General features: G+C 38.0%; 1 protein-coding gene across 3 annotated transcripts in view; it reads left to right on the forward strand.

Moving 5' to 3' along the window:
• The window catches only part of Unc13c (unc-13 homolog C), a 462492-nt gene that overhangs the window by 97911 nt on the left and 348638 nt on the right, over positions 1 to 15943 (forward strand). The gene's annotated exons all lie outside the window — the stretch shown is intronic.

Here is a 15943-nt window from a genome sequence, read left to right on the forward strand (position 1 = left end):
CTTAGATGTTTAGGAATGTGCTGCCATGCTTAGCTTTTATGTGGTGCTGGGGATCCAAACCCAAGTCTTCATGCTTGCGTGACATGCAATATACCACTTAGCCACCACCCCAGCCCTTTTCTTGTAGACTATTTATAGTTTGCTATGTCCCTCTCTGATAACTTTTAGAAATTAAGTTAGAATTAACTTCATTGCTTTTATTGAGGTGAATACCTATCCAAATAACATATATGTCAGCAACAATAATTATTTTTGAAACGTACTGTTTTTTTCTCTATACATTGCTCTGTCCTGGATTATACAAGTTTGAGACTGGTCTTCGAGAATTAACCTCCCACTTCTTATTTATCATTTTCCAACTTTTTATTTATTTATTGTTTGACTTTGACTTGGAAGTGATTTTCTGACATCTGGATTTCAATACTTTGCAGCTTTATATCAGCTACTAGATTTTAATATCCTGAAGTTATTTCTCACTTAAGATTCATTTTGTAACATCTCATTCATGTTTCTGAGGTGATAAAGTTTTGAATGCATAATGAGTTACAGTTACAGTTCATTTTCATTCAACATCCTGTTGCCTTTTGACAGAGCCGTCTGTGGTTTAATTATAGTCATCGGACACCTTGGCTCTAGGTCCCCAGAGTCTTACAATCCTTGTCTCTTGGCTCATATATAACCCTGGGGCACGGGGAAGATTACTACTATGTATTTGAGGAGGTTAATAACTGGTGGATTGGCAATTAAGAAACAAGTCAAAATGTGTGTGTGTGTGTGTGTGTGTGTGTGTGTGTGTGTGTGTAAATGTTTTCTCAGGCTATCTTGTCTCCAAGCCTCTTTTCTGTGTCTAGAAAAAAAAAAGACCCATTCTCCTTCCTGATTTCACAGAACCATACCAGCCCTGTAGTTCCAGAAGCAGGTGTCCATAGAGACTAGTAAGTCAGCAAGTCGCATACACAGGATTTAACTTTACTGCCTTTTCCCCTTATTCTGTTTTTTCTCTGGAGTTTTGCATCCATATCTGGGGTTCTGTGCCACCTAAACCTCCCCTACTAGGAACCAAGTTGTTCAAATGCCCAAGACTTTTTAAACCGGCACTGAAGTCCATATTCCTGACCGTGATAGAGGTAACAGCTGGAGGCTGTGACTGTCAGTGTTCAAGCAGGGAGTTTTTGACAAGCCCACTTAAAGAAGCAAATGGAATTAATTGTAAGAAATATGATAAAAGAAACAACTCATATCATTTTATGGCTTTTTCTGAAGTGGGTGGGAACCACTGACACATTTGGCAAAGGGAATAGAGAAAGAGGAGGAGGAGAGATCAGATTACTCTATTCCAGATGGCTAGGGCTCACCTGCTGGGTAGTTGCCTTCTTAGAATTTGGAGGATGGTGACTGCCACGCCCTGAGTGTTAGAACCATCCTCAGGGCTGGTACTGGAATGAGCCTCAGCAATCCTGTTCGTCAGTACAACAGTTTTCTAGCTCCTTTGACTCATTACTCAGAGGTAAGAATTTCGGTCACTCCTACTGGCAGTGCCTTTCTGTAAGAATAGGAAAGACTTACCAGAACTCCGTGGCTCCTGTGTATCAATGCAGGGAGGCTCTAGAGGTTGGCATTTGGGCTATCAGAGTACATAAATTTATCTCCTGTAAAAAAAAAAATAGATCATTATTAATTCTCAAGTCATCTTGAGAATAAATATCAAAGCAAGAACTCAAGATGCCCTAGTGGCCACTTACCTCTTCCCAACCTTGAAAGACTATCTTCAGATGGCTGTTCAAAGGTGGCTCAGGCATGAGGCTGCCTAGAACGCCTTACACTGCATGAACTCATTATCCGTGTTTCCTGTCATTCTTGCCACTGTCCTCATCAGATCACTTTCCACACCCAACCCTCCCTTCACTCCCTACTCCTCGAAGTCATTTCATGGATCCTGGATCACTAGGACCCAAACAGCAAATCAACCAGCAGGCTAAGGGCAGATGGACTGAGGTACGAAATAATCCTTCTGTACACTGTGTGAATATCTGTCACTATGATGGGTTTATTAATGAAGCCGGCTGACCAGTAGCTGGACAGAATAAAGTTAAGTAGGAAAGCCAAATTGAGAATGATAGGCTGAGGAAGGGCGGAGTCAGAGGAACCAGACCCAGGGGGAGCAGGAGATGAATGTGCCATGCTAATGATGGTCCCACCACGTGGCAGAGCATAAATAAGAAATATGGGTTAACTTATTGTGTAAGAGCTAGTTAGTAGGGCCTGAGCTGTTGGATGGTCATTTGTAAATAATAGTAAGCCTCTGACTGATTGAGAGTGGCCGCAGGACAGGAAACCTCTGCCTACACTAAAGACTCCTTTAAAACCTGCTAGCTAGTGTGGAAATCTCTTATCGTTGTGTCTCCCTGCTTTACATAACTAGGGTTGTTTAAATGTGGGACTAAATTCAAGAAATATAAATTTTATAGATTAGTTTATTCCACAGTTAAAATGCAGTAAGCATTATTTGGCCATCCTGGAATTAAATATGTTCACAGAAGGGCGATATTATAAAAATGACAAATGCTTTTATTAACAGACCTCAATTTAATTGTTATTAAAAGAAAATTACAACTACTGTTCTTTGTAAGGATTTTTAATTATGTGTATGTGTATGTGGCTGTGTGAATGCATGCCACACGAGTGTCTTATCTGCAGAGTTCAGGAAGAGATTGTCAGACTCCCTGGAGCTGGAGTTGTACCAAGCTGTGAACTGCCCACCACAGCTGCTGGGAGCTGAATTCAGGTCCTCGGTGAGAGCAGCATGAGCTCTCATCCATTGAGCCAGTCCCTTAGCCCTTTCAGTGGTGTTCTTTGTCTTTAGTCTTAATACATATTACCGTTGTGCCTATCCTTTAAATACGAACACACCAATAACTCAGCAGAATACACCTGCAAATAAAGACCGTAAGAGACGGGGAGAGGCTGTAATAAGAGCTGCAGTTCAGAGGCTAAATGATTTCCTATCCTGTGTAAGGGCCTATGTTTTATCCCTGGTAATTTGAAGAGGAACAGAAGTAAATTTTGTAAAGTGTTTGACAACCAAGTGTTATGTTTTTAGTTTGAATGTCCTCTCTTACACATCCATGTACACTGCTCTAAGCCAGCGCCTTACCTGGGTTTTGCACACACTTGAATTGTCGTCCTGTGTTGCTAACAGACACAAAAAGATGTGAAGCACGAATTAGAATGTAGTGTGTAAAAGAAAGATGGCGGATGACTTCTCATCCTTCAAGGAACCAGAGGCTGCAGGAGACACCGAAAATGATGCAGGCTTTCAAATTTATGATGCAACTTTAGAAGCCAGCTGAGAGCAGGGACTCGACTGGCTTCGGTGCTGCACTTTCCCCTCAGAATGAGGACTCGGCTATTAGTTCAAGGGGAATTAGTGTGATCGATGACAGTGCAGGCGGATTGAGTCAGCTGGAGCTTTGATCTGAGCCAGCATTCCCCGCCATTACCTTGGGATGGTTTTGCTATCTACTTAAGGAAAACAAGAATAAATGAGATCGTCCCTCCAAGTCCATTTATTTTCATCCTAGAATTTTATAAAAAGAAACACCCTTTGGAATGAGAATTCCTGCTGAAAGGTTAGAGCTGGATTTTGAGAGGATTGAGACTATAATCACTTTTTTTCTAAATCTTCCTGAAACTGGTCTTAGCTGAGGCAAACAGTAATGATACTTGTGCCTGGAAGGCCATGGTATAAGATATACCGAAACAAAACTTTGGAGGGGGAAAAAAAGTCCTATGACCTTGAGTCCATGGTGTATAAATGGGGAAGAAAAGAAAACAGAAAAATTTCTAAGCGGATAACAAAATGTAAGGATTAACTGACTTTTGTTTGAGAGAAATGTCTGTCTTCTTTGTGGAGCTCTATAGCAAGTATTTGGAGATAATGGCTTGGTACAGTATTCCCTCTGAAATAACATGTATTTTACTAAATACTACTTCAGAAAACCACCACAATATAGCAAAACAATAATCACCTTAAACATTCATGGTGTTGCAGTAGGTTTGAATGTCAAGCTTCAGATCCCAGAAAGACCCTTTAACTTTTTAAAAACTGTAGCAAGTAGATTTCTCTGTAGGGCCAGATAAGAATAAGTGAATTGCCCTGTCTGTCATGTGAAATATTTACTCCACCTTTATGGTGTTGCTTGGAAGACAGAGGAGGGGGATTAGAAAGCCAGGTGAATTCCTCTCCGCTGGTTGATTTAGCAATGACAAAGAGAAACTGCTGTGGAGAAGACTACAGACTCAGGCTGCTGTTCAGACAGAATTGTTCCTGGGCACACTCACAGACAAAGCACTCTCTGTGGCTGTTCCGTGGGAGGGTGGTTTGCATACCCTCAGAAGAGAGAGTTGCTTCTCTTCCCTTTTTCTGAGATAAGGTCTCACTATATAGCACTGGTAGATTAGAACTCAGTATGTAGACAAGACTGACCTCAAACTCACAGAGATGCCCACGCCTCTGCCTCCTGAGAGATAGGTGACGGGATTCAAGGTGTGCATCACCACACCCATCAGCTTGGTGGTTTCTGATAGAGAGTGAATGGAGCCAAAGTCTGGAATCTGGACACAAGCTTCTGTGCCTTTTATCCACTATGGGGGGCTGTATTCCATCCCCAGCAACATGGAAGTTCTGTCCGCCATCATGGTCCCCATCCTTGGCACTTCCTGCAGAGACAGATGTTTCTTCCTTAGAATTACATGTTGTTTTATCTGTAGCTGTCTTAGTCTTGAACTCATGCTTCATAAAACTAAAAGCAAAACATACTGTGCAACTGTCCTATAAAATCATAGCTTTTTATAAACCACACAAACATGCACAAAACACTGAGATACACATATATTTGTATGTGCTGCTTGTGTGTGTGTGTGTATCCGTGGATATGTGGGCTCACATGCATATGTATATAGACATGTGTGTGCAAGGATGTGGTTAGAAATTGACATTGGGTATCTTCATCAATTGTTCTCCATCTTATTCTTTGAAATGGAGTCTCTTAGTTCACCTGACATTCACCAGTTCATCTAGACTGGCAGCCCACAGAGTGCCAGGGATCCTCCTGTCTCTGTCTCTCTAACTGTGGGCAGTGGGGATATAGACTCAGGGCTTACTATTTGGGGAGCTAACACTTTACCAGCTGAGTCATCTTCCTAGACCCCAAACTGTATTTTTTAATTTAGATAAGCTTCTCATTCAGAAAAATGTGCCCCTCAAAACTACATGTAAAGTGCTTCTTAACAAGAAAAAAAATCACTAAGCATAAGGGTGGACTGTGAGTTGTGGGATAGGGTTTAATGTACGCAGATCTCTCACCCCCTACAATAGACTTTCAAAACCTTTTCCCTGCCACACTTAGCCAAAAAAGAAGAAGAGGGATGAAAATGCCATCCAGGACTGTCATCTTGCTACTAAGCCTGATGACCAGAGTCCTATCCCCAGGACCACCATGTTAAAAGAAGAAAATAGACTCCTTCAAGCCGTTCCCTGATCTGTATACATGTGTTACGGCAAGTATATGCCAGTCTCCTTTCCAACTAAATGGATACATTTTAAAAAATTTTAGAAAACAAAATATCATCTCAGGTATGATTACAGGTATATTTATAGATAATACCTTGCCTTGCCTAAGGAATACTTTGGAAGATAGACTTTTCAAAGATACTGTACCAGAAGGAACCAAGAGAAATACTGTGGTGAATTTCTATGGTAGACTGGGATATAAGTATAAAATCGAGCTCTTTCTTGAGTGCATACACTTGTGAGTGAGATTTCCATCTGTGTCTAGAAGACTTCTCATGAAAATATTATAGGTGAAAAAAAGCTTTTTCTGGTAGTTGCTTTCAAATTGATTAAAAAGAGGTTTTTAGCACCATAAGAAAAATGTATCTTATGCTCTGTGGACGTTATTGCTCTAGCTGTGGCGCCTTTTATGACAATTAATGGTTATTAGTTTTCCAGATCATCAAGCCAGAACAAACAGTAGGAATAAAAGTTGCCTGATTTCTCTTTCTTACAAGCTACGAGGTCCAATAAAATCCCCCCCCCTTAGTGCCCTCACTGCTTGAACAGAAGCACACTCCCAACCCCATCAAAGATCAGCAAGCTGACCACAGCAGGACATATTGGAGCTCAGTCCTTCCTCCTCCATGTGCAGACAGCTAAGTGATAGCTTTCCAAAGATTCATACACGTGATCCATTTCTCCAATGAGCACTTCCCAGAATATGGCAGCTCTGGTTAAACAGCCCGACTGCCATCCCTGCCCGTTCGTGGGGAATTTTATTCTTCTAACCAACACAGGGTACAATGCTAACATTTTTGAAAGAACAAATTCCATCTTCTTCTTCCTGTGACTTGACACCAGAATTGTCCTGCTGACAAATTGGACTTATTCTTTCATTTCTGTGTTGATATTGGGAGGCGCATCATCCTGTTCTTATAGTTGAATGTGATAGATGATAGAAATTATCAGCGCCCACAGATCTTCTATTACATCTTCCCACAGTTCTGGGAATGCCATGAACATTAAATGAGTTAAGTGTAGAAAACCCATGAGACCTGTCTATTCAAATAGCTAACTTCATTTTATTACCTAAATACAATGATTGCAGTCTCCTTTTTAAGAGAGACACTATTTTTGTCAACAAAGTCGTATTTAGAAACCCAGAAAGACGTGGTGTAAGCAGTAGCCTAACAGACTCTGACTCACCCTCTGATGCCTCCTCACCACAGCCTGGGCAATACAATTTGCTCAGTAACCAACTTTCTGAAATTACATCACTGTAGTTAGTGGTTGCAGAATGCTGCCATGTGTTTTGGCTCAATATTTTTCCATAACTCATAGATCAATGATGAGAGAGGTCTCTGTCATCACAAGATGGGGAGTTTCGGCTAATAGGAAATTTTGAGGGAGAGTATTCCTTGGGGTAATAAAGAAGTACTATACTTCATTGTGAACAGTGAACATGAAAGTGATGCTGTTCTTCCTCATAACTGAAAACAGGAATGCCAGCTGTTCAGAAGGAGCATTTAAAAACCATCTTTGAATGGCTAGAGATAGCTCAGAGGTTAAGAACACACACTACTTTTGCAGAGGACCTAAGTGTGTTTCAAGCACTCAGACCAGGTAGCTCATAACCACCAATTACTTTAGCTCCAGGGATCCAACATCCTCTTCTGAGTACTGCAAGCACGACACTCACATGCACACTCCACACTGACTCTACCTTTATTTTTTAATCTTTAATATACAGAGACTGTGATAGCTCTTTTGCTTCAGATTTTGTGGCCAGGGTGCCATGAATAAGAGAACTGCCATCAGCATGTCATTTTCTTACACTGAAGTCACTTAGGTGGAAATCCATTGCTTTAAACGCAGGGCCACAGGAGTGGAGTAGAACCTACAAAAAGAAAAATTTACCTTCAAGCTCATCTTTACATATGAAGGACAAAGACTTGGTGAGCCACAAATTTCTTCTTCTAGAGACTACATCTTTCTGCTTAGGACTAACCCTGGCTATAAGTTGAACAGGTGGGCAGTGACATACCCAAATTTGCCTTTCTCTTCTCCCATGTGTCCACATTAAAATGAAAATCTCTTGAGATTCTTGACTTGAAACAAGATCACCTTGAACTCAGCAGTGGGTGGAATCATGGTAGGAAGGAACTATTACAAATACATGCAGAAAACTGGGATTACACACATGGAGACTCCAAATGTTGGGTCAGAAAGCAACCATAGATTTCTTTATTGTGTTGTTATGTCTCAGACTCTGTGCTTACTGTGATGTGGGATTCCGATCCGTATGCTATCAGTACCATTGGTTAATAAAATAACTGTCTTGAGCCTGTGATAGGGCAGAGTAGAGCTAGGCGGGGAAAACTATACTGAATGCTGAAAGAAAGAAGGCAGAGTCAGAGAGAAACCATATAGCCCTACCAGAGACAGACACTGGAACTTACCAGTAAGCCACAGCCATGTAGCAATACACAGATTACTATAGATGTAAGAGTTAGCCAATAAGAAGCTAGAGCTAATGGGCCAAGCAGTGATTTAATTAATATAGTTTCTGTGTGGTTATTTCGGTTCTGGGCAGCCGGGACGAGCAACCAGCCTCTTAAAATATTACTGCATGGATAAGAAAGGAAGGTAGTAGGTTTCTATGTTCCTTACTTATAAAATAATATGAACAATTCATTATGTTAGTGTTATTAAAAGAACTTTATATTTTTCCTGGGAAACATCTTCTGCTTATTTGAGTAGGTTTTTTTATTGTTGTTGTTCTAGGTGTACTATATTGGTTGTATGTTTTTGTGAGTAGATTTTCTTCAGTTGTTTTTCCTAATCAAATGATTGAGAATTTAATTACAGAGTGAGAAGATGACTCAGCAGGAGAAACATTTACCATCCACACAGGTGGACCTCAGTTTGGATCCCCAGCAACCACAGAGAAGCTCAGAGTGATGACACATGACTATAATCTTAACAGTGGGGGGCAGAGGCAGGATGATTGGTAGAGTTCAGTGGCTAGCCATCTAGCCAAATTGACAAGTTTCAGATTCAATGAAAAGCTCTGTCTTAAAAAAAAATAAGGTAGAGCCGGGCGATGGTGGCACACGCCTGTAATCCCAGCACTCGGGAGGCAGAGGCAGGAGGATCTCTGTGAGTTCGAGGCCAGCCTGGTCTACCAAGGGAGTTCCAGGACAGGCTCCAAAGTTACAGAGAAACCCTGTCTCGAAAAACCAAAAAAAAAAAAAAAAAAAAAAGGTAGATTGGGACTGTAGAAATGGCTCGGTGGTTAAGAGAACTGGCTGTCCTTCAGAGGACCCAGGTTCAGTTCCCAACACCCACATGGCAGCTCATAACTGTGAAACTCTGGTTCCAGGAGATCCATTGCCTTCTTCTGGTGACTGTGGGCACTGCATGCATATGGTACACTTGTACATATGCAGGAAAAACACTCACGGACATAAAATAAAAATTAAAAAATGATCAAGCCTAAGGTGGAGAGTGAATTCAGATACCCTTTGTCAACCTGTAGCTTCCACATGTATCCCTTTCCTCACATGCATGCACCACACGTGTGTGCATACGTACACATGCACACACACACCACAGAGAGACAGTCAATGTATTACACATTTTAATTTAATGATAAAAACAAATAAAATATAGGCATAATATTGAACTTTTATGTTAATTTTACAAAATTCTTGTATTATTGTATAGTATTATTTTTTTAAATATTAATTAATTTATTTATTTATTATGTATACAATATTCTGTCTGTATGCCTGAAGGCCAAAAGAGGGCGCCAGACCTCTTTACAGATGGTTGTGAGCCACCATGTGGTTGCTGGGAATTGACCTTTGGAAGAGCAGGCAATGCTCTTAACCACTGAGCCATCTCTCCAGCCCCATATTGTATAGTATTATTGTCCATTTTAATAGCTTAGCAGCTATTTTGGACTTCTCACATAGCCGATATTATTTAGCAATTACTTAACATATTTCACAACTAGTCTCTAAACAAAACAATGTGATTTTCCGCATCATTACCGATTACTTTTTTCTCATTACTTTAGTAAGAGCTTTAGAACATATTCAGTTTCTATGTTTTAGAAATGGTAACAGTAATAGTTGTTCTTGATATAAAGTGTACTAATTTATTCATGATAGACTGTGAAATAATCTTTTTGTACACAGTGAAGATGTGTCTTTGCCAAGGTGCCTTCTGATTGGTTTAATAAAGAGCTAAATTGCCCATATATGGCTAGGACAGAGTTATAGGCAAGACTTCTGGGCACGGAAAGGTCTCTGGGAAGAAGAGAGGCAGAGAAGCTAGTAAGGTGCAGAATAAGTCAGACACACAAAATGGTGTAGAGGTAAAAATAAATCACATATTAGAACATAGATTAATAAAAATATGGGTTAATTTAAGTTATAGGAGCTAGTTAGAAACAAGCCTAAGCTAAAGGTGGAGCTTTCATAACTAATAAGAAGTCTTCATGTCATTATTTGGGAACTGCTGGGGCAGAGAAACACTCGTTACAGTAGAATTCTAATAAATGCATTTTTATCACATTAAAGAAAAAGCTAAAAAAATTAGTTTGTTACTATGGCTTTGGTTTGCTTTTGGTTTTCTATTTGTATAGAGAAATTACCAATAGAAACTTACTTTCGTCTTTTTAAAAGTCTGTTTTTATTACCTGTGTTTCTGGGGTACTGCCAGAAAAATTATTATTTGTACAAGTGCCTTGAAGTGTTTCTCTCATGGTGTCTTCTAGTGGCTTCAAATTTTGATTCTTACTTAGGTTTCTTATGAGTCCTGAACTTTATGCAGAAGGAGAGGTTAAGGAGGCAAGTTCAGTGTTACCGACTCTGGGAATCTCTATTTCCCAGCAACATTTCTTGAAGAGGCTGTCAGTCCACCTGTGATGTATGTTCTTGGCAACTTGTTTGGGAGTCAATCAGCTGCAGAAGGGTGGTTTTCTTTCTGTTCCTTCTGGTGTGTTGTGTTGTGCTGGCCTGTGCTATTTCCTGCCAGTGTCATGTTCTGGTGCCAATGCTTTGAAATCAAATACTTTGAGGCTTTTAGCTTTGATATTCTTTGTCAAAATTGGCTTGGCTATTCCAATTCCTCTGTGTCTTTTCTTTGCTTTAGTTATATAAAGATCCTGACTGATATTTTAGTATAATTTATAATGATGTTTTGAATCTTCAGATCATATATAGACACTTCAAATAAATTTTTCTGGACCCTGAACATGGGAGGTCTTTCCACATCTTGATGTATTCTTCTATCTTGTTCATGAGTGTTTTGTAGGTTTTGTTCGTTGTATTTGTTATTTAATGTATTATGCTTTTGTAACTATTGTCAGTGGGATGATTTTCATGGTTTCTCAGCAAATTTCAATTTATCATATGTATATGTAGAAAAATCAATGCATTGTGTGTGCTGATTTTGTACTGTTTTATTCATGAATTTCTGTGGGATAAAGCTCTTATACACTGTAAAGATTTGTTATCCATATTGGTTTAATAAAATGCTGGTTGGCCAGTAGTTAGGCAAGAAGTAGAGGTGAGGCAACCATATTAGAATTCATGGGAGAGGAAAGGCAGAGATGCAGACATAATCTAGAAGCAGAGGAAGCAAAATGAGAATGCCTTACTGAGAAATGGTACCAAGCCACATGGCTAAACATAGATAAGAATTATGGGTTAGTTTAAGTTGTAAGAGATAGTAAGAAATAAGCCTAAAAATATATCAAATAGTTTATAATTAATATAAACCTCTGTGTGTTTATTTGAGACTGAATGGCTGTGGGACCAGGTGGAACAGAGACTTATATCTACATAAATTTGTTTAATCATGCATCCTTTGTATACTTCTCTAAGATTGCAGTCATCTTAAATACCCCTTGTCTCTACTCATCCTGTAGAACCCCGTGTATGGGTTGTGATTGAAGGATGTCCTTGTTCCATGTAGCATCCTTGGGTTGTAGTTAATTTGATTCAGGACTCAAGGGGTTTTGTTCCTTTCTCTTCCGATGGTAAAGGCATGGTAGTCTACTGCAGAGTCGCTTAAAGGGAGTCTGGAGCTTTTCTCATGCTGATTTTAGAAGTCTTTCTTTCTCTGACAATTTGAATGTAAGATTCCGTGGTGACGTCTTTCTAGCCAAGCACTTATTGGTCCTATTGGCCTCTGTACATATATACCTATACTTCTCCAAGAACGACGAAATGATTACTTTTCTTTAATTACATTAAGTAGTTTTATATTTCCTCAACTTTGTTTTTCCTCTTTTTAGGGAGTCAAAAAAATAGATATTTGTTCATTTGATCATGTCTCAAACTTCTTAGATAGTCCACATTTTATGTCTTTATTCAGCTTTTTATTTTGTCTACTGCTGCTACTAAAAAGGACTCTTCAAATTTGAATATTCCCTCTTCTCTATATTCAGTTTGGTTTTGGTGCTTTCAAATACCTACATACATATGTACATGCATACATACATACATACATACATACATACATACATACAACACACTGTACATTTAACTTACTGAGCACCTTGTTTCTAAGTTTCTGTGTGGTTCTCTCTCAAAAATCTCTCTTGACTAATTGCTTGTTCATATTGCATTAATCATTAAATGGTTGTCTGATTTCATTAAATCTCATTGGCATTTTTATAATTATTTTAGATATCACATATTTTATCCTTTAGATGTTTGTTACCTGCTGTTGGAGAGATATTATGTTCCTCTGAAGTAACATAGCTTTTTGCTTTCTTCATATTTATTTTGCTCTTATGGTATAATTTGTGCTTTCATTTTGTTAGTTTTGTTTCTACTTTCAAAAATACAACTCTTAATTTTACGTATTTTTCTGTCTTCTCCCTAGTCTGATTCATTTTTTCCTGCTCTATCACTTAGTATTAATACTTTTTCTGATAACTATGAGATTAATTTTATTTTCTACTTCTTTAAAATGTAAAATTAGCCCATTCTGGGGCTTTCTTTTTTCTTAACATGGCCATTTATCCCTATAAATGGTTCTTCTATGGTTTTCTCTGCATTCTGTGTGTATTGATGTATAGCATCTTCCTTTTTCGCCTTGAGGTGTTTTAAGATTTCCTGTATGATTTATTCATTGACCCACCAGTTGCTCAGGAACATGTTATTTAATTTCCATATATTTGTAAATTCTCTAGAGCTCTTCCTGTCACTGATTTCTGACTTCATGAATTGGATCATGCAGCTTCAATCAAAACTTCAATATTTACATATGTTAATATTTGTTTGTTGAAACATTCTGTGTTCACTCATGGAGAATATGCACTCATTTTGTCACTTTACAGTTTGCAGCAGTATCATCACCAAATTAGCACAACAAAGAAAGTACAAAAAGAACAGAAAATATATTCTATTGTTAGAATATTGATTGTTAGTATGGTGATGTTTCTTCAGAGTCTCTCTGTGTATAACTTTTCCTTTAATATAGTTGTTACCTTGTCAGAATGATTTACTGTTATTTCATATGCCACAAACATTCCCTACAATTTATATACTATCTAAATGCAGTGATATTAGTGGTTATATTTTTCATCTATGTCATAGAGTACAATTTTCAACCTATACCTTGATACTGCATTATGTGTACTTTCCCTATCATTTGTTGCAAGTAGCAGTTGTTTACTTGATCTCTACACAAGTTATGTTTTAATATTTGAAAACATATGACTTACTGAGATTTATCATCCCATTGCACTACAAATGAAAATTGTCAAAAATATCTGGCATTGATTGTCTCCAAGCTCTGAAGACAGGCAACCTGAGGTCAAGATCCTGATAGGGACCTGTATCCTCTACAGATGCTAACAGAGGACCCTCTGCCTCTCAGAGGTTCTAATGCTTACATGAGATGTGTCCCCACAACGCTACCTTTGGTTTTATGAGGTCTCTGTGTGTCTGTGTCACCACATTTTTTTTTGTTTTTTGATAAGAACAAGTTTAAGTCTCTTCTCCATCTGAATAAATCATACTCCTATGACCCAGTTTTCACATCCCAACATCCTTGTGCTCAGAACTTCATAGAAGCATCTGGGCAGACTAGCTCATCCACAACAAAGATTTCCTCAGCATCAATATTCCAAACTAGAATACCCTGTCCAAGCATCACAAATAAGTTGACAAAAAGTTAATCATAATTTTGTATACTTTTACTCTCATCAATTATGTATGCTACTGTCTAACTGATATTCTCAATATCCTTGGAAATTAATTTTAGTGATATTAAAATTAATCTCTATTCTATTTCATGTTAATTTGTAATCATCATTAGGCATAGTTTTAATAAACTGGATAATTTTCACACTTAATTACCATTGTGGCATTTTAATTTGTGAATTGTCTTTATCTCAGTTTTTAATATCTAATTTTTCTTTGTATCTAATTTTCTTCCTTTAATTGTTTTATATTTAATTCTTTAATGGACATGAACTTTGTGGAATATGTATAACGATAAAATAAATATTTCAGACACATAATGCATTGTTGAACACTCTTCACCTGCTCATGATTCTTGTGAAAAAATACTTCTTTCATAAAAAAGAGTCCCTTCTTAGTCATTACTTCTTCTATATCAGATTATGTTGGTTTTTGGTGTCTCCTTTATCTTCTCACCTATTATTTTTTCCATGATCATACCATTTCAGGTTTGATACATTTTTAATAATTTCATAGATCACCTGAATTTTCCTTTTAAAATGTCAAAGATGGGGACTAGAGAAATGACGCAGCAATTAAAAGCTTTGTTGCTCCTACTGAGGGGCCCGGATGTGGTTGCTAGGCCCCACATCAGAAGGCTCTCAAATACCTGCATTTGTACCCTGGGTGAATAAAAAGTTTCCAGAGCACAGAACTGACTTCAGACAGGTTTGCAAGAACACCAAGCTGTAATCTGGATGAGGAGAAAGTGTGGAGGTTTGAGGAAGGAGGAAGCAAAAATTTCAAAGACTATACATGCAGTGGGACTTGTGTGCTGAATGTCTGGAGATTAATTGTAGGAGACAAAGGAGTCAGAAAACTGCAGTAACGTGGGATGAATCTCACAGGTCGACTGGATATTACTGGTGGGTTGTAAAATGTGGGGGAACCAGTTACATCTGCATGTTAGAGAGGTTTCATGGCAAGGAAATGTAATAGAAAAGTAGGAAAGGCTTCAAAAAGAATAAAAGGGGTCAATTAATAGGAAATATGTGTTGAATGAGTGAATGAATGAATGAATGCACAGTGAGTGGACAAGATTACCAGCAGCATAGTAGCAATGACCTTGGAGGGTGACTCATTCAGCTGCCTAGTTGACTTGGGAAACATATATCAATAGGAAACATCTAATATCAATTATTCACTCAAAATATCAACTATTTAAATCTGATCTTTTAATTTGTTTTTCAAAGGCAATTCTTGGTATTATGTAGATAATAACTTTTAAATGACCAGAGAGTTGATTTCTTTGTTCTTTTATTAATGATTGCAGTTTCTCAGTGATTTTGTTTTACTTTGTTTAGGTAGCTATAAAATGATAAATCCTGAAAAATACAAACAATTTTGTACCTCAGCTTCTAATACTGGCATTATTTATTTACATATTTGGATATCTATTGGTCAGGACATCTATAGATAAGCTAAACTGAGAGTAAGAACTTTTTTACTTTTGTGCTTGATGATGGAGGTGGGCTAATGTATAAATAAATGATGTCAGTAGCATTAAACTTAAGCAAGACACAGTCCAGCCCTATTTTAAAGTGGTTTCTAAGAATTATTAGGAACTTTGGGCAGACAACCTTTAGTTCTCCCTAAAGTCCTGGGCAGATTGTCTGACTCACAGATGTATGACCCATTCATATGTCACATGACATTAGTCATTCCACACTTTGGAGTCATCTGTGGGATGGAAGTAATTTGAATAGGATATTATTCTTTTTAAATAATACTTAAATTTATTTGCTACATTTACACAGCTTCTAAAAATATTTATGGCACAATAAGTTTCATATTTTATTACTTATTAAAATACTTAATTTTATCTTTATAGGCAATCCTGAGACACTATAAAATCTATGTAAAATATTTAGTTATAGCCATCAATCCATACCATACTTAATGAGTCAAAATATGAACAAATGTCAGACTGTCATGAGAAATGATGGTTGTTAAGCCACGTGACTTTAGGGACATTGTCTTACTGAGGTTTGTCTGTATTTAAAAGTGGGGGTGGACTGAGTGAGCAACAATGTAACTCCAGCTCTAGTCCCTGCCAGTCTGTGTAGAGACACCCTTCCAGCTTTATTCTTCAAGCAAAAGTGCATAAATCTAAGAGTAATATTCC

This window comes from Microtus ochrogaster, chromosome 5, assembly GCF_000317375.1.
Source record: "Microtus ochrogaster isolate Prairie Vole_2 chromosome 5, MicOch1.0, whole genome shotgun sequence".
NCBI lineage: Eukaryota > Metazoa > Chordata > Mammalia > Rodentia > Cricetidae > Microtus > Microtus ochrogaster.